The sequence below is a fragment of the Camelus ferus genome, chromosome 5 (assembly GCF_009834535.1).
Source record: "Camelus ferus isolate YT-003-E chromosome 5, BCGSAC_Cfer_1.0, whole genome shotgun sequence".
NCBI lineage: Eukaryota > Metazoa > Chordata > Mammalia > Artiodactyla > Camelidae > Camelus > Camelus ferus.
This window is the reverse complement of record NC_045700.1, coordinates 20,192,655-20,214,000: the sequence shown is the minus strand read 5'-3', so window position 1 is coordinate 20,214,000 and position 21,346 is coordinate 20,192,655.

Sequence of the window (21,346 nt, the reverse complement as noted above, 5' to 3'; positions counted from 1 at the left end):
CCTCTGATATGTTAACTTTACCAAACTAATTCAACACCTTCAAAAATATTGTGAATGTCAAAACACACCTAGAGGCTGGATCTGGCCCGCAACTCACACCTTCACTATTTCTGCTTCTCAGGCTTTGTTTTATTAGTTTGAGTAAATAGATTTAGAGGAGAAAGGAACCTGATGGAGCATCTAGAAGCATCCAGGGGGTCTCGTGGGCTCATGGAAAGTGGTGGGAGGCTAGAAAGATTCTCTCCACAATCAGCATCCTCTTCCAGATACTCTCAGATGATTCCAGTGACTAAAGTCTAATGGTTACACATAGTTTTTATTATTATTAAACTGTAGTTATATAACTTAAGAAAATTAAGTAACGAATGGTTTCAAAACAATACTTAATTTTACTGTTAAAGCAAAGATTCAAAGTTAGTGTCACATCTTGGAATATAACCTGGAGCTCTTGTCTTTCATTCCAGCGCCATTTCCAATAATTTCCACAAAATTAGGACCATCACCAAAGTCTTGTTTGGGGGATAAAGTAAGATACTGTATATTGAAGATGTGTATAAGCTATGACATCAGGAAGGCCAGGGAGAATGTGGCTCATTAGCTAGAACATTCGGATGGAAAACCTTAAGCTAAAGTTTCAGAAGAGAGTCCTCAGAGAAAGCTGTAAAATCAGGTGTGAAGGAAGCCAACAGGAGTAGCCTAAAAAGAACCACTTTGTAAGCCTCTTTAAATTGAGACAATGACAATAATAAGAAAGAAGAGTGCATAAATATTAAAATAGAAATAGCAAAAGAACATTTAAGTAAAGAAACAATAATGAAGCATCATTGTGAAGGTGGGAAGGGATAAATTGGGAGTTTGAGATCTGCAAATATTAACTACTATATATAAAAATAAATAAGAAAGCAAATTTCTTCTGTATAGCACAGGGAACCATGTTCAATATCTTGTAGTAACCTATAATGAAAAAGAATATGAAAACAAATATCTGTATGTATATGTATGACTGAACTATTACGTTGTACACCAGAAACTGACACATTGTAACTGACATACGGTAACTGACTATACTTTAATTAAAAAAAAAAGGAAAATCATTGTCATTAGAAGGTGGCTATACAGAAGTTACATTGCTCAGACTTAAGTATGAAACAAGAACTCTCATATTTAATTTTCTATTACACCTCCTTTCATTCCAACAAAACAAGACATTGGAACTTAGTACTAAACATTAGCCTTCAGGGAGGGGAAACAACACAGGGCTGGGGGCTTCTCGGAGCAACACTAGGGGTGTCAAACCACATTGCAGATGAACTATTTCCTTAAAACACACATTTCTAATTCAACGAAATTCCAAAGTTTTTTTTTTTCTTATACAGGTTCATAGTTTCTAATATACAGGTGCCACAGAAGAACAAAATAAATCCTTAAATTTTATTTCTTTTGGCGAATTTTAAACATAGGCATCATAATTTTCTTTACAATTGTTACCTAAATAATGATTATATCTGTTTTTTTCCAAGCTGCACCATGCATCTGGATTTAATTAGATAAGCAAGAAAACAGCATCTGGAGAGGATCAGGCCAGCCTGTTCTTCGGTATATTAGAAACATTAAGAGTGAAAATCCCCTTTATGCCAATACGCTACTTCAGAAACAAGACTTAAATGAAGTTATAAAATGTTCCACTCTGGCTAATATGACATTAATATCTTCCAGCAATGGATATTATAACCCGTAAAAGCCTTTATTATGAATTTTCACAATTCTGTTCAAATGCTCAAAAATTTCTTCTGTAGAAATTCAAGTCTGTGATCATGACAGAGCCAAATGTCACTGGTCTGTGGACTGAAATATGACCCTCCTTCTGTCCAAGCCTAATCCTGCCACTGGCTCCCAGCCCTGCTCTCCAGCTCCCCAACCTCTCTTCATCAATAATCTTCTTCTGTTCCTTCCATCAGCAGCTTCCTCATCTCATTTTTTAAAAACACGATATATAATTATTTTCAAATACTTGTCATTAAAAGAAAAATGTTCCTCTCCCCTCCTTTGGTCTACCATACTGTTTCTCCTCTCTTTCGTGCACAAACCTTGGGGGAAACCCAGTCAACACTCCATGTCTTCATTCCCTCACCTCCTGTCCTCAGGCCACCGTATCTGACTTCTGCTTTCACCGAGCTACAAAACTTCTCCCCTGATGTGGTTAATAATCTATGTACTGATCAAATTCAACCGTTTGTCTTCTGCCATTTAAAAATAATATTGGTGGCATTTGACACTCTTTTTTACTTTTTTTTCTTTTTTAATTTTATTTTTTATTGAAGTGTAGCTGATTTACAATATTATTTTCAGGTGCACAGCAAGGCAGTTCAGTTATACATGTACATGCATATATATATACATATATATATATACACACACATATTTTCAGATTCTTTTCCAGTCTCACTTATTACAAGAAATTAAATACGGTTCCCCATGTTATACCATAGGTCCTTGTTGTTTATCAGTTTTATACATAGTAGTGTGTATCTGTTAATCCCAAACTCCTAATTTATCCCTCCCCAATCCCTTTCTCTTTTGGTAACCATAGTTTGTTTTCTATGTCCGTGAGTCCATTTCTGATATATAAATAATTTTTTTTTATCTTTTTCTGGATAATCTTGATAGAGACAACACTATTCTGATTTTCCTCCTGCTTGTCTTGCTATAGTTTCTTCCTCACACTGAACCTGAAATATCGATATTCCTTAATATTCCATCCTTTGCATTCTGCTCTTGTTACTTTACATATCTTTCTGGGTTACACCTATAGTTTCATAGGCTGTTAACTCCATGAAGTTTTCTCTAATTCGTATCTCAACTTCTAACTAGATACAGGTATCATCACTTGAAGACACCTGAGGGATGTAGTCAAAACCTCCTTTCCTATTCAGACCCCATCTTCCTTTCCCTCCCTGTTCCGTTTGTGGGTGGAGGAGGGTGGGACAGTACCACCACTTACTCTCTCAAGGAAGAAATATGAGCATTACTAACAGTTCTCCATTTTCCTCACATCCACTTGTTTATCCATTGACACAACTTTATTTTCTACCTATCTCTTGTTTCTGTCTCTTTCCTAAGTAATTATCTTCATAATACCAATTATGTAAATTGAAACATGTAACTTCCTACACCAGAATCTTTCAAAGGCTCACTTTATTTGATGGATGAAATCTAAACTCCTTGCTGTTACACAAAAGGCCCTTTAGAATCAGGCAATTGCTTCACTTTGCTAAGTAAATACCTATCAGTTCCCCTGACAAGCACCCAAAACTCTAACCACATGAAATGATTTGAAGGCTCCCGACCATAGCTTGATCTCCCACGTCTCCAGGCTTAACTGCTCTTCCTTACCCCTGGACTGTTCTTACCCCTTCTCCACGAGTATCTCCTTCAAGACTCAAGTTATGTGCTTAGCATGTACAAGGCTCTGCACTCAATCCTCAGTATCGCCATTAAAAAATAAATATATAAGTAAACCTAATTACCTCTCCCCACCAAAAGAGAAAGAAAAGAAAGAAAAGAAAGATACAAGAGAATTCGCCCAGCTCCTGGTCAGCGCCCAGCAGACCAGAGGCCCATGAGTTACACAGCATGCCATCTCGGTTATGTTGGCTGCCTCCTCTGCAGCCTGGGTTCCTCCTTGCTAACAGTGCTTGTTACATGATAAATACTCCTAAAATGTTCCCATGAGAAAAAATAATGAAAAAACTGACTTTCTTAAGAGTTTATCTGTTTTGGGCTCTCCTGTATCTATTTCTCTCTCTTTATTGAAAAGCTTTTCTAAATTTCCTTTAGACAATCATCTCTCCAGGATTCTCAGTGTAGCTCGACCCCACACCCAAGGCCCCAGGGATGGGCCCTGATTGGATTAGCCTATCAAGCATCTCACTTCCCAGATTGCCATGATTGACTCATAGAACAGGTAGAGAAATAAATCAAATAAAATGTGAAGAGATATTTGTCAAGGATTTCTGGGATAATTCACTTCCGTGACGCTATGTTCCTCCCTGACTCTTTTGGAGTGAAATATGAAATTTAAAATTCAAAAGTCATTGTGTTAACATCAAACAGGATATCTGGAGCTGCCAGGGGCACTCAAAGGCCAAGGAAACAGATGAAGAGAAACCAGATCATTTCTGAAATCTTTTGGGCTGTAAGATCAAGTTTTGCCTTAAACCAGCGTTTGCCTTAAAGCTTTGCCTTCAAACCAACCTGTGAACTTTTCAGTGATGTGAGGTGCTGAATTTCTTTTGTTATTTAAGCCACATTGAATTTTTTTCCTCTTATTTGCAACATAAAGGGACTTAACTGATACAACTTATTTCACTCATTGACTAGCTTTGTATATTCTGGTAGAATCATTTTCTCTAGTAAATGTCTTTGGCAAGTCACTAAACTCGGATCCTCAGTTACCATATTAATTCATTTGGGAGCCTGTATTTGACTCATATACTTTAGTAAAACCTGTATTATATTGATATTTAGGGATACGTTGCTAATTTCAAATGGTGTAACTCAGATGCATTTTTCTTCTGTTTACAGAATCATATTTTCCAAGCTGGAAGGTTTCCTGGAGATTATCTTATGCACTGACTTTAATATACAAGGAAACCAAAGCTCAGAATGTTAAGTATTTTCCCGAAGGCACACAAAATACATCAGTTAAAAGGAAAATCTCTGCCCATACGTATGCTAACTGATCAACTGTTTGGCTTGAGTAAACTGGTTATTTCTTACAAACAACTTATTTTCTCTGTGTATTTCTCTACATACAGCAAAGTAAAGAAAGCAATGCCATTTATCTGGAACTCATAGTAGAAAAGGAAACTAAGCCAAGTGACAACAGCTAGAAATAGATGAGTGGGTGGTTCAGGCTTTCAGAAGACGTTTCCAACATGTATAGAACAGGAGCACCACAGCTGGATGCTGGAGGTGTGACCTTGACCGTGAGCAGGGTGCCATGTGCCACTTGTCCAGGTCCTGTTCACACCACATCTCATAAATACAACTGTACTTATGAAATAAGCATAAATTCAATATGTAAACAAAGCCCAGGTGGGGTAAGAGAAGTATCCAAGCATGTTTGAACTCTGATATGTTCTGAAAGCTCCGACTCTTTTACTAAAACCTAGATATGACGGAGGAAAACGAGGTACTGACCAACTCTTCTTTATCAAAGAGTTAGCACTTGGGAATGAGGCCTTCCACCATTAGAAAGGAAGCCCAGACGCTCCTGTGACCCAAAGTTGAACTGAATTGACAATACTGACGGGTTGTTGCTCTCATGCACATTAGACTGAATGCACCAGATACTTTGCCACTGAGACAAGTTTTGGTCCATTTAATAGTAGTGTCTACGCTTCTTCTGACCATCATTCACTTAGAGTGCTGGCTAATATTTTTTCAGAGAGTATGGAATATTGTGTCAAGGGTAACATCAATTAGAGCCTTGATCATCATTTTGCAAGACTCTGCTTATGATTTCAGACACTGTTTCATATTTATTGCCTTTTCATGAAGACAGTGCTAAAATGATGCCCTGATGCCTGACCTGCAGGGAACATTGGCAGAGAAGCATCCCATTAGAGTGGACTTAAGAAAAGCAAAGCACACTGTGCCTATAGTTCAATAAGAATTACAAGATGAGATTTCCTATGACTTAAAGCTGAAAAAGTGGAAGAGAACATATAAATAGAAAAGTATCTATATACAGTGATAGTCACCCATGCTATAATGTACCAAATTCACAACCCTGCTGCTTTCAAGACCTGTTAAAAGGCGTGAACTGTGAGAGATCAGAAAGTGTATACATGAAACCTTGGAGGATGTGACAGATTGCACTGACATACACTGAATTCACACCGACCTCCTCTGCAACAACCCAGAGACGTGGCTCTCTCCACGCTGCTAAATTAATCGTGGCTTCTCCACTCTCCACAATTCCTTCCTCACTTTACAATTCAGTCCCATGCAGAACTGCAACAAAATAATATTCAGCTCAGCATTCTGAAAGACAAAATTCTTTTAAACCAAGGCAAGGCTCTGAAGTCTGCGTGAAAATTTTGGAAAATGTTTTGGTTCTAAACTTGGACCTCAGCTACACAGCAAAGAGTTTGTCTCCCAACAAGACAAATGGATTCCAAAACTTAAATAGAAACAATGACCATCTTGTATTTGCCCACTACTCAACACAGGCTGCTCGAGCAGAAGGCGCTATAATTGCTTTGACAATTAAAAACACAAATACCAGGCTATGGAAAGAAGATTACCAAAGTCCAGCAATTTGCTGTCCCATTTAGCATACAGGCTGCTGAAGGGCGTATCATAAGAACACATGGTTTGTTATATAATGGTAGTGACATTTTCAGCCATCATTATTGCTATAGATAAAAGCCAACCAAATGTATTATGTCAAACCCTAAGGTGGTGATGGTCTGAATTTTAAAAGCATATTTAAACAGGAACTAGTGAAATGATCATGCAAAGAATCCAATTTTGCCCCTCACTGCAACAGTACCACTTTTGAGTTAACAAGGCAAGCTTAACCTTTCCTAGGAACTAACCCATGAGTTTATTTCTCATAAATGGTTAATACAAAATGTTACTGTCTGCTAAGCTTTTACAAGATAAGAAAGACAATTTTTAACATAATAGTGTCAGTACTTCTCTGAGTTCGTGCTGGTAAAATTTGAGAAAACTTGATGATTTTTCCTAACATTTTGTTAATGTTGGGATCTTGAGGCTTACTGCCTGATAGAGGTGTGTATTAACACAATAAAGTGTCTTGGATATGATTATATTTATCATGATATTATCCATAGGTGACAAGGAATATAATCAAATTCTCCTCATCAAAAGGAAGAACAATTATAGCCAATTAAGACCTTGTCATAAGTCAGACACTATACTGAGGTCTTTACCTCACTTAAACCTCAAAACAACCATATGAGGAGGCACTATTATTCTCATTTTATAGGTGAGTTAACTTAGACACAGAGATGTTACATATCATGCCAATAGTCACACGGGTATTAAAAGTAGACACCTAATCCAGAGAAAGTTGACCCCACTGAAGTATGTCCTAGGAAACATACACATATTCATTCATCCAACAAATATTACTGGGACTAGAACAGCTTCTGTGTTCTGCACAGAACCCTCAGTGTCACTGCACCAACACTGGGGAGACACCTTAAACAAGACAGTTTCTGCTCTCACAGAGCTTAAGATCCATGAGGAGAGAGACTGATAACCAGGTGAGGTCGATACCAACCCTGCTTTCATTCGCTGTACTTGCACTTGAAAGAGTTAGTTACTATTGTTATGTCTGGCTTTTACACTTAAAGATCCTGTGGCAAAAATCAGAACTTTTAAGCTCCCTTTTTAATACACTGTGGTATACTTAAGGAAACTCTAACTGCAGAGTAGAACAGTTTTTGTTCTGTATACACTTTGGCTTCTGACTTCAGCAATTTTGAAGGAAGGGAAACAGGGGAAAAAAATATCTGGGAACTTAGGGTCTGGACACTCTCCTGTTTAGCCTCTCCAAAGGCATTGGTTTCTATTGAGATAATGGATTTCTATGTTAATTTTTATAGCTATAATCTGGTTTTGTCACATGATTTGTGACCAAAGTTACTATGTAGAATTAATGTCGATTTGCTTTATTGGAAGTAGGTGAAGAAGAGTTTTGTCCATTTGTTGTAGTCTAAGCATGATTAGTTCAAAAGTTCAAGAATAAAAAGGGTCCCCAGTGTTTACAGCAAACCATTTTAGAGGTCAGAGTTTTGAGGATGTCTTCTCTCCATCCCACAGCCCAGATCTCCCTAATTCTGCTTCTCTGTCAGTGTCCACCTTCCATAAGCATCAGCACATGTGCCACAAACATTCTCTCGCCTTCTCCAGCCCATCAACCACCTGTGTGTTCCATTCACTTGGAAGCATATTCAGTAGCTGTCAGTTACTTCACCAGGTCAACACACTTATGTCTCATCATAGACATCCAAGGCTTTAAGGCCAAGAACTAAAAACATTATTAATTCTAGCTAAAGAGATAACTTGGGAGATAATTTGAAGCAGAAAAACCCCAAATCCTTTTTCATGTTAGTCATTCTCAAATCATCTTTTATAAATATAAGTAGTGATAGCTCACACCAAGTTTGGGAGCCAACCCGTAAATTTTTAGGAATGTTGTAAACCTGTTCTTAACACAGCAATGATTAAAAGTAAGTAACAGCAAATGACATATATTCAATTATACAATTTTAAAGGACAAAGTTAATATTGGTGCAGCCACTGTGGAAAACAGTATGGAGATTCTTCAAAAGACTAGGAATAGACTTACCATATGATCTAGGAATCCCACTCCTGGGCATATATCCAGAAGGAACCCTACTTCAAAAAGACACCTGCACCCCAATGTTCATAGAAGCACTACTTACAATAGCCAAGACATGAAAACAGCCTAAATGTCCATCAAAAGATGACTGGATAAAGAAGATGCGGTATATTTATACAATGGAATACTATTCAGCCATAAAAAACAACAACATAACGCCATTTGCAGCAACATGGATGTCCCTGGAGAATGTCATTCTAAGTGAAGTGAGCCATAAAGAGAAAGAAAAATACCATATGAGATCGCTCATATGTGGAATAAAAAAAAAAAAAACAGAACATAAATACAAAACAGAAACAGACTCACAAACATAAAATACAAACTTGTGGTTGCCAGTGGGGAGAAGGGTGGGAAGGAACAGATTGGGAGTTTGAAATTTGTAGATACTGACAGGCATATGTAGAATAGATAAACAAGATTATACTGTATAGCACAGGGAAATATATACAAGATCTTGTGGTAGCTCACAACAAAAAGGAATGTAACAATGAATATATGTATGTTTATGTATAACTGAAAAATTGTGCCCTACACTGGAAATTGACACAACGTTATAAACTGTTAATAACTCAATAAAAAAAGTTAAATAAATTAATACAAACAAAAAACAAAGTTAATACATAAAATTCAGAATTCCTAAATACTTTACCATTTCCTATCCCCCTTTTTTTAATGGAGGGACTGGGGATTGAACCTAAGACCTCACACATGCTAAGCCTGTGCTCTACCACTGAGCTATACCCACCCACTCCATTACCCATACTCTTAAGGTTATTTATATCTATTGTGTCTATATGCTATACATAATATATATTGGTATGCTATCATGCAATTCTTCCTAACATTAGTAGTTTGAAACTGACCACAGTTTAAGGGTGAATTTATACTCCCAAAATGGGAAATAATAAAAATCAGAACATTTTGTTTGTTTGTTTCCTCAGAGTCTGTTCAACTTTTACCATCACACCACTGAATAGAAATTTCCTTTACCTAGACAGATATTTACTTGGGGAGGGGGCATGGAACAGTCTGAAATTAAGTACTAGAGGAACAAAAGTCCTTGAAATAGATGTTTTGGTACTACTGGTTTTTAAACACAAGAACCAGAATAATCACTTTATAAGGCAAATACAAGGGAGAAATATTCTGGATAAGATTTTAGAAAAAGAAATGGGTAACATTTCTTTTTGCTGAGAACTTTTCCTTGACCAGCCCTCACTTTAAGAAACCGAACAACCCAAAGACTCTCTCTGGTCATAATATCCCCCAACTCTAAGAACTTCTGAGACCAACCTATAAACTACATAAACAGTACATTCACTTCACATAACAAGATGCCATTTCCGAACTGTCTGTGTGAGTTTCACTCTTGCTGCAATGAGTCAATAAAACTCAGTTTGCTTTCATGCTAACAGATGAGATTTTTGTTTGTTTCTTTAGTTTCGATTTTAGGAGATTACTTTCTAATCTCCGTCTGCGGATGCGTCATGCTATGGATATGTGTTAACCATGAGTCCATGGGAACCAAAGTCATACTCAAGATACAATCTGAAAATTCAAGCCCATGTAGAAAGTTTAGCCCCATATTGACTGTTGCCTTCAAAATTCCTCCCAGTCAACACTGCAGTGCTCCCCATAGGAAGGAATGCTCCTTCCCTCATTCTCTATTGGCAAATCCAAATGCTCCCATTTTACACAGTATTAAGACTTCCACTAATAAGACCCTCTTCTTGTTCCATAGAAGTTTATATGTCTGTTACTCTGCTGACTCTGTTTTCACTGTGTACTGGAGTGGGACACGGAGGAGGACTCAGCGTATTCTCCCACTTCCCCAAATTAAGTACATTTCACAAAGCATTATTGAACATTACAGATTCACATGAAAAACTGGGGTGAGGGGAAGAAAAGGAGGTTATTACAATGCACACCACGTAGCAAAGTAATTATTAGATGTTTTGTCTTCCCCAAAGTCCTAATTTCATTGAAAACCTCAGTCTTCATCTTTTTTTTTTTAATTGACCTTTCTTTCATCCTGTTATCAGGTCTTTCCACCCCACTACCCTTCTTTATCCATCCTTTATTATGAAGAAGTTTTAACTAAATGGCCATTTCCTAAGGAAAAAAAAATTGGTTATATCAACTGTTAAAGAAATATTTTCCCCGTATTTTACACAATATGACCTAGATTAGAGTTCCTCAAAATCTGTCTTGTAGATCTATGTATCCCTAGATAAAGGAGCAAACTTATTCTATAGTTAATTCAGTTGGGGAAATACTGAGTCCAAAAATGTGTTTAAAGATAATCTTTTTTTTTTTATATATATACACTTTTTGGAGTCTTTACTATGCTAATATACATGGTACATCTCTAACACAGAAAATTCTCAACTAAATTCAACTTTTGAAGCCTGTTTTCTGTTTTTAAAGATCATATTTTGTGATACTTCTCTTGCACTAAATGCCCTTTACGAAGCACAGGACTGAAACTTCTAGGCTGGAGAAATAGCAAGAGAGCCCTGTGGTCTCAGGTGCTATCTCAGATACTGGAAATAATGGTTTTCCTAACACTGCCCTTGACCGAATTGTACCTTTGACCCCTTTCATAGGAGTGAAGTTCACGTGGAACAACCCGACTTCTAGACAGGAGAAAGAGTGATGTTATGTTGCCCAAGAAAGGAGGGGGAGAAGAGAGGGAGGCGGTAACCAGGGAGGCGAGTATGTTAATGAGAGATCCAAAGGACGTGTGGAGCAAACGGATACGGACAGAGATTTTTCAGAGTTGTCTTTACTGTAAAAATCCTTGAGACTTTCAGCATGGCACACTGTAAAAATGAAGACAGAGAAATATAACTTTAGACTACTCCATTTAAAAATACAGTAAAGAAGAACATTATCCTTCATGGTTTCAGGCATACAGTTTGAATTCTGTTTTGACTATGATTCTCACAAAGGCAGGACTCTGCTTTCACTTAGCCTGGTCAAAGGCATTGAGCGTGTGTGAAAGTAATCACTGATGAGTATGCTTTACTCAGTGCATCACATTCAATTCCACAGCAGCTTTTATGCGGCCAATATTATTATTCTAATTTTAATTGAAGTAACTTGGAATTGGTTGTCCAGGTCACACAGCTACCAAGGAGCAGGACCAAGATTCTGCCTGGAAGCCCCAGGTAAGATTTAAAAGCTCTGGTGCTCAAGAATCTGATAACAAAAGTATATTAAACTAACAGTAATGTTTTAATTTCTAGGAAATTTTCTCAGTCTTATTTTTGAGTATGTGGTTGCTGTTGATTTTTCTTGGTTTACATTTCCCATGTTAACGGAGTATCATCAGAAATGCTAATCTGCATTTATTAAAATCTGTAAATGTTAAGGGCACAGGGGACACAAAGATACAGTCTACAGCTGGACAAAAAGGACAAATAAATTCATGTCTTTCAGTGCCAGAAAAATATAGTAATGTGTCCAAGAACAGTGAAGTAAATGAATACTAGAGGAAACAAGCCAAAATGAGGCTGAGCAGTGGAAGAGACTGGCTCTGCATTGAGTCTGAAGAATGTGTAAAAGGGACAAAGGGAGAAGGGAGGAGAACTTGTAGAAAAACTAGGGAAAGAAAGACTAATCTGGCACAAATCCATGCTTAACTGAAACACTATTCGTGGCGGGCAAAAAATTAATGGAGCATCACCTTAGAAGAATCCCAAAGAAAGGAAACAATGACAGATCTGCCTGCATGAGGTTATTCGGGTTCCAGCAGAAATGCCGAATGCCCTTAACTGTCTCTTCCTCGTCTCATCCCCTGTGCTGCATATTGTCTGTTTTCTCCTCTTCATTCACTCTCTATCCTTCTTCACCCTAATCTGCAGCAGAGAAGACTGACCTCAATGGACAATATAAACCAGGCTCTCATGCCTTGTGGCTTCTGGTTGAGTTCAGCCATTGGAAGGCCCTGGAAGAGACCAGAAGGTGTGTTGAGAGGGAGGTCAAGGTATTTACCCCCGACTCCTTCCTTGAAGGTTGTGGTTTGGCAGTGACAGCTCCTTTCTCTAAGCCTGTATTTACTATCACTGGCTTGAGCTTCACACTGGGTTCTGGTAGGAAAATGAAACTCATCAAGAAAACTTGTAAACTTCTGTTAGATCAGTCTCTTTCCTCTCCTCTATCTGCCGTTGCCTGCACCTTGTATACCCTTGAGTATAACTAGGTATAGATCAAGTAAAAAGTGAGGGTGAGGGAACAACCAGAGGAAGAAAAATGGCATAGAAAAGATGGATAATGGAAATAAATGAAAGCAGAATTGAAAGCCAAAAGTGCACCGTCACTGACTGACAAATGAGGAGGGGAAAACGGAAAAAGAAAAACTTCCCATTCTGTAGCCTCTTCCTGACCCTGCTTTCCTGGCTTAGCAAAAGGAATAGTCAAGGCAAGAATGAATTTCAAAATCCTGAGAAAGGTGCCCCTGTTGAATGCTAATCTGAATGTCCATTTGTCTCTGTTGGAGACCCATCATTCATCTGGAAAGTGGGGTTATCAGACTTACAAGAGTCAGAAGAGTTATCAGGCCAACCGAAGCTCAGGATGCTCAGGGGAAAAAGGAACAGGAAAGACAGATACATATGGCAGACAGGTTAAAAGAGAGGCAGTATACTTTTATGTCAAAGCTAGCTGATGTCTCAAGCCTCCTTCACCCTCAACTGGCCTGACAATTACTCCTGTCCCTCAAAGCAAGAACATATGTTTGACCTACACACAGAATTCAGCTCCTCCACTCAATTTAGATTCTTTCCCCTTGTCTCCACATTCTCAACTTACAATATTTCAGAGACATTTTTAACCTTACTACCATTTAAAATTGTCAAGGAGACATTGTTAAAATAACCAAACTTGAAATACTTAACATTTATTTCTTTTTAAAATCTAATGTCACTTGCAGCCTTGCAGTACCCCGATGGAATGAAGAGTTTTTTTTTTCCCCTGATCATTAATCAATTCCACTCTTTTTTTTTTTTTTAATGGATGTCTTTCCTTCTCAAAACTTCAAACAATGACTCATCCCAAGTCATGAACATAAGAGAGAATTAGGCCAACGAGGGAAGTTTAATGCTAGAGAGAAGTGTGGCAGGAATAGAACAAAACTGATTCAATTTCCACAAAAGAAAGGGGATAAAGGCAGGCAAAACCATAAGGCACTTGGAAAAGCTCTGATCTGCAAAGGAAAAAAGTCCTCAAATCAATCTAAGGAGTAAAATATGACAGACCTCTGTTAAAAATCATCAGGGCTCCAAATATTCATTTGTGTCCAATTTTCCATATATCTGCATAACGTGTTGATAAGCCCCTAAGACCAAGTATGAAATATCAAATTAAGTGCATTAATTAGTGAGGCTGTCTAGAGCTGGATCCAAAGCCAATATGGTTAGCTCTCAATTACCTGCTTTATTGGAGAGAAACCGCGCTGTGGGGGATAATCCCCTAAACATCTCTTTTTGGCTCTGGCGTGTATTACATGCTGGGGCCTTGTTGGATGATTTCTTGTTTGGTTTTAAACAATGTTATCTTCCCAGTTATTTTCACTTAAGTATAACAAAGTAATTCATATTCCCACGTCGGCTGACTGTTAGCAAGCGCATGAAAGCAGGGCCATGCTCAGAACTAGGTGGGGAGAACATTTGCTCAGATTTGCCCCCACCTCTTTCTAGTGCTGCTTTCTGCAGCCCCAGATGCTGCAAGGTGCACTCTGTTACTTCCAGGGCTTTCAAAGTCTCTCAAGGATGGATGAGCTCTAACTGTCATCCAATCCAATGATACTTAGCCATTACGGACTGTCAAGGCAAGCATAAAACTTCTTCTGTAGTAAATATGGGTTCAGTTTAATTTTTCTTTCAACTAATCTCTATTTCCTTCCAGTTCTATTAAGGTATAATTGACATACAGCACTGTATAAGTTTAAGGGGTACAGCATAATGATTCGACTTAACATACATCATGAAATGATTATCACAATAAGGTTAGCAAACCCCATCATTTCATACAGAAATGAAATTAAAATAGAAAAAATATATACTTTTCCTTGTGATGAGAACTCTTAGGATTTACTCTTAAATTTCATATATAACAGAGTAGTATTAGTCATAGCATGTTGTAAATTACATCCCTAGTACTTATTTCGTATAGCTGCAAGTTTGTACCTTTTGATGGCCTTCATCCAGTTCCCCCTCCCCTGACTCCCCACCACTGATTACCACAAATCTGATCTCCCTTTCTATAATTTCGTTTGCTATTTGTTTGTTTTTGAAGCATAACTGACCTACACTATGTTATGCAACATAGTGATTCAAGATCTCTATACATTTCAAAATGATCACCAGAAGTCTAGATACCACCTGTCACCATACACAGATATTTATTACAGTTATTGACTATATTCCCCCACACTGTACATTTCATACCCATAACTCATTTATTTTACAACTGGAAGTTTGTACCTCTTAACTTCCCTCACCTATTTATTTCTTCCCTCAACCCCCTTCTCCTCTGACAACCACCTGCTTGTTCCTCTGTATCTTCAACTCATGTCTTTTTATCTTCCCTCTTCCTTTAGGATACAGTGTACATTGAGAGTTCTGCCAGAAAAGACTAGTTGTTGAATGAACAAATGCATGGACACCAGAGTGCACACCCATGTCTATTTCCCAAAAATCAATTCAAAGTGCATGCCCTACTGATAAGGGCTCAGAAGGATCATTTTCTTGTATAAGTGACATCCATGGGTCATACATCTCAGGTCAATGTAAATCTAACAGAGTGAGATCCACAAGTCCTTTGTGTTAGTGTGGCTAGAACTGCTACACTAATACAAAGTATCACAAACTGAGTGGCTTAGACAACAGCAGTTTATTGACACCAAGGTGTCAGGAGGGCCATGCTCCATCTGAGGACTCTAAGGAACAATGTATTCAGGTCTCTCTCCTAGCTTCTGGTAGTTCCTTCACTTATGACAGCATAACTAATCTCCACATGGTCTTCTCCCTGAATGCATGGCTTTCTCTCCACAGGGCATTCTTTTTATAAGAACATCAGATATACTGGATTAGAGGTCCACCCTATACCAATATGACCTCATCTTAACTAATTACATCCACAACAATCTTATTTTCAAATAAGGTCATATTCTGAGCTACTGGAGGTTAGGACTCCAACACAGGAATTTTACTGGAACACATTTTAACCCATTGCACCAGATGACAGCCATTACAGCCAGAACTTACCAAAATGCTGAACATAAATTAAGAGCTTCTTTTTCTTTCTAGTTTCCTTTTTCCTCCACAATTGGATTATGAATTTTCTCAAGTCTTTTTTAATCTATTGAGATTTTGATAAAATTTTCACATTTGTTGTATTAATGTTGTTAATTATATTCACTAACTTTCAAATGTTATATTAATCTCCCATTTCTAGAATAAAAACAATTTAGGACATATTATCCATCATGGATTCTATTGGTTAATATTTTACGTAGAATTTTTACATCCGATTATAGGAGAGAGAGAAATAACAGTTTCCTTTCTTGTCAAATCCTTGTCAAGTTTTGAACAAATGTTATCCTGGCATTATAAAACAAGCTGGAAATTTTTTCTTATTTATTCTCTAAAAGAGTTTGTGTAACTTTGCATTCTTTCTACCTTAAGTTGTTGGAAAAATTCACCAATGAAACCACGTGGAACTACAGCTTCCTTGTAGAAAGGTTTTAAATTACAGTCACTGATCCAGGACTCAGTTAAATGTAGTTAATGCCCACGTGCACTTGGGAAAAAATCCATATTCTACAGCTCTCAGGTGTAGCATTCGATAGATGTTAATTTAGTCAGGTTTATTCATTGTTTTATTCACATTTCTCTCTATTTATTATTTTCTCTTTTCTCTGCTTGCACTATCAGGGACTGAAACAGATATCTAAAACCTTCCACAATGATTGTGGGTTTTTCTGTTGCACTTCATAGTTCAGTCCAGTTTTGCTCTCAGTATTTTGAATATTAACTGCATACAAAGGTACAATGTTTGTATCTTCTAGATGAACTGAATCTTTTGTAACTACGAAATAGCCTTCCTATCTCTAGTAATGTTGATTTGCTCTTAAGTCTACTTGGTATATTAAAAAAGCTACATTCTTTTGTTTAGTACTTGCAACATTTTTCATGCTTTAACTTTCACCTTTTTATTTCTTTTTTATTTTTATATATATCTTTAACTAGGTATTTTTAGTTATTTAAACTGATAACCACTGTCTGACAATGGAGGTGCTTACTTAGTACAATGATACTAACAATCATACTACACAATTAGTACAATTTATAGTCAATTTCTTGCCTTCTTTTTTATTAGTTAATATTTTTATTCAACTTTCCCCATTTGTTAGGTCATATTTTTAAGAATTTCTCTGATAGTGTATGTAGTAATGCTTTACTTTTTAAATGTAATAAGAATTATGTTTATGATCTTGCAGTCAATATAAAGAAGTTAGAAAGCTTTAACTTCTGTGCTAATTTTTTACATATTTAATTCCATAGGTTTTAAACTTCATAATATATATAATTCTTTTGTACAGCCAAATGTTTTTATATTACCCATTTAAGTAGCCTTTTATCTATTTATTCATTCACCTATGTTTCAGCTTCTATCTGGAATTTTTTTTTTTTTTTTTTTGCCTACTTTAAAAATTCCCTTTAGTATAAGATCAGCCAATAATGAATTTTCTGAGTTTTTGTTTGTTTGCTTGTTTGTTTAAAAGTGTCTTTATTTTTCCTGTTTTGCAAAATTTTTCTAAGCAAGTAATTCTATATTTGCAATTAGTTTTTTCAGCATTTAAAAATCATTATTACATAGTCTTCCATCTTCAACTGATTCTATAAAAAGCGAGCTGTAAGTCTTATCATTGTTAGTTTTAAAATAGATCTTTTCTTCTGGCCTCTTTTAATAGGTTCTCTTTTAGACAGTTTTACACTGATGTGACAAGATGTGATTTCCTTTATATGTATTTTACTTGGATCTATAGAAGCTGTTAACATCTATGCTTGATCTCTTCCATCACTTTCACTTTTCATCCATTATTTCTTCAAATATTACATCTATGCCATTCTCCCTTTACTGTCTTTCTTAGAACACAGTATTTGTATGGAATGTTACTGAACCATAAAAAAGTAATCTTGCCATTTGCAACAACATGGATGGGCCCAGAGGGTACTATGCTTAGTTAAATAAGTCAGAGAAAAACAAATACTGTACGATTTCACTTACACATGGAATCTAAAAGGAAAAAAACCAACCAACAAAGAAACAGAGTCACAGATTCAGAGAATATGGCAGTCACATTTAGATATTACAGAAGACTCCTATAAAAAATACAGTAACAATAGCTTACTCGATAAAAATGCAATGGGATAACACTCTCTTCAGGCCATGGCATACCTTAGTTTCCTTTCACAAGATGGAGAATGTCTCAAAAAGGAGCATGTCCTATTTCCTACCATCACCATATGTTTTGTAATTCCCACACTCAGTGTTGTACTAACAAGACCTGCAGTCATCTCTACGAGTCTTGAGGGATGCAATGGGAAACTGGATGTGTATGTTCCCTGCCCTCTCCTGCCTCTAGTAGTTCTATTAGCTTCATTGTTGAAAAGGCTTCAACTGTCATAAAAATTATGAGGCAGGAAGTGGAAGCTAATTGGTGGTAGCAAAATGCACTGTGTAAAATAGTCAAGACCTACACCTCTAAGTGGAAGGAGAGTCAGAAAAAAATGGGGGGGGGAACATGATGAAACTTGGAAATTTTAAGTATAAATTGGGGGTAGGAAGGAAATGCCACCTCAATCAACCAGAGATACACCAGGAGGACATTTGAGTGGTTGAGTGAACAAGAAACATCTTCAAACATGGCATTTAACTAAGTTACACTGAAAGAGAGTAAAGACAAATCTACAAACTACTACATACTATACCCGAGATTCTGTCTCCAATTATAAATTCAAGATTTACCAAGGATAAATAAACACACCAAAAAATTCAAGCGTCAAAGTAGAATGTAAAACTGCAGTTACAAGTTAAGAAAATGTGTCCACAACTAGAAACTACATATGAAAAATCATTAAAATTGCAAACCAACAAGTAAAAACAAAATTAATTTATTTTTAAAGAAAGGATAAATAAATCTAAAAATTTGAAACACAAATCTGGAAAAATAATTAGATGTTAGTAGGAAGAAGAAAATAATAAAATAATTATATTAATGTATTAGAAAAAAATAAAGAATCAGTTCATTGAAAGTGTTCATAAAATAAAATTCTTTCAGGTCTAAATAATTGCAATCCTAAGTGAAATGAATAATTTTCTAAGAAAATATATACATATGTATGACATATATATTTATTAAATGTATAATTTTAAATAAATATGAATAAAGGAGTGAATGATACATGGATAAATGGAAAGAAAGAGCATCTAGAAAGACAGCTGTCAAATTATGAGCAATTATCTCCACTGAGTAATAAGATTAGGGCTGAATTTTACTTCACTGAAAAGTAATAGTATTAAATTCATTAAAAACACAAAAGCTCTGAAATTGAAAATGAAGAAATAAATTATCTCTAGCCATGATGATAAAATTCTACATTAGAAAATCCCAAAGAATACAAGAAAGATCTTAGAGTTAATAATTGAATTCAGCAAGTTGTAGGGTACAACATCAACACACAAAAATCAGTTGTTTCTGTGTACCAGCAACAATTCAAAAAGAAAATCAAGGAAGTAATTCCATATGTACTATCATCTAAAATAATAAAGTACCTAGAAACAAGTGAACCAAGGGGGCAAGACTTGTACACTGAAAACTAACTACAACACATTGCTGAAAGTAATTAAAAGACTGAATAAATGGAAAGACATCCCATGTTTATGAATTGGATGACTTAATATTGTTAAGGCATCAATACTACCCAAAGCGATCTGAAAATTCACTGAAATGACTATCTAAATCCCAATGACATTTTCTGGAGTGGAATAAAATATTTTCAAATCATCTATCTAATAATAACTGTTTACTATCCAGAATCTACAAAGCACTCCTGCATTTAACAAGAATACAATAAGCTCGATTAAAAAAATGTGCAAAGGACTTGAATAGACATTTCTCCAAGAAAATACGTCAATGGCCAATAAGCACATAAAACATGCTCAACATCATTAGTCACTGGGAAAACACAAATCAAAAACCACAATAAGATACCATTTCACAACTACTAGGATGGCTACAACACAAAAAATAGAAAACAAATGTTGACAAGGATGAAGAGAAACTAGAATCCTCTACATTTCTGGTGAGAAAATAAAATGATGCAGCCTCTGATGAAACATTTGAGTGTTTTCTCAAAAAAAATTAAACACACAATTATAACATGACCCAGCAATGCCACTACTGGTGTATACCCGAGAAGAATTAAAAGCAAGTGCACAAACAAATATTTGTATTTATGTTCACAGCAGTATTATTCATAATAGATAAAATATGGATACACCCCAAGTATCTGTTTAGAGATGAACCACCAAATAAAACACTACACATGCAAACACACACACACAGGAATATTATTCAGCCATAAAAAAGGAGATGAGGTTCTGTTACATACTACAATGTGGATGAATCTTTAAAACATAATGCTAAGTGGTGGGGGAGGGTATAACTCAGTGGTAAAGTGCATGCTTAGCAAGCACAAGGTCCTGGGTTCAGTCCCCAGTACTGCTATCAAAAATAAATACTAATTAATAAGTAAATAAATAAATCTAAATTACCTCTCCCAAAAAAATCTTAAGTAAAAAATTTTTTAAAAACATAATGCTAAGTGAAATAAGACAAACACAAAAGAACAAATATTGGATGATTATACTTATATGAAATATCTACAATAGGCAAATTCATAGAAACAGAAAATGGATTAGTGATTGCTAAGGGCTGAGTGGTGAGAAAAATGGGGAGCTATTGCTTAACATTTACAGTTTCTGTTTGAGGTGATGAAAAAGTTTCAGAAATACATGGTGGTGATGTTTGTACAACACTGTAACTATAATTAACACCATTCAATTGTACACTTAAAAATGGTTACAATGGCAAACTTTGTTACATATATTTATATATATATTATTTGACATACATGTGTTTGTTATGTATTATGTTTTGTATAATATATTTTATTTTAAATACTTTATGAATTATATTTACCAAATAGATATAACACGTTATATATAACATTTGTTAAATATATTATGTATAATAATATACTATATATAAAATATGTATAGTATATACATTTTTACCATATTTAAATGAAATAATTTCTTGCTTCAGATTGGTCTGGGTTTGGATTTAATTTCTACCATCTCCTATGTAACAAGTTATTTAATACCTCAAAGTATAAATTTCCTTCCTTTAAAATATGAATCATCACACAGCACCACACCTTCCTGATAAGTAAGCCCTGTGGTGGTGACTGGCACAATTTGGTATATCTACCACCTAACACAGATGCTCACTGTGGTTATTACTAACATTGTGTATCCTCAATTCTGAGACGTATTTTTCCACTCATTCTAAAATCAGACTGTATCTTACAATTGACAGGTAGATGTAATGAAATATTTTTTCCTGAGAAATGTTATTAAATATTAGTGTGAACTTCAATTGATATTATCTTATAATTGAGAAAATGCTATATTTTTATTATACACATCTAAATTATTTTCAATAAGCATATAACCTTTGTATAATCAGAACAAATTAAAATATATTTTAATTTGTTTTCAAAATATATAGAGTATAAAATAGATGAATGGCTTACAGACTTATAAGCAATCTAT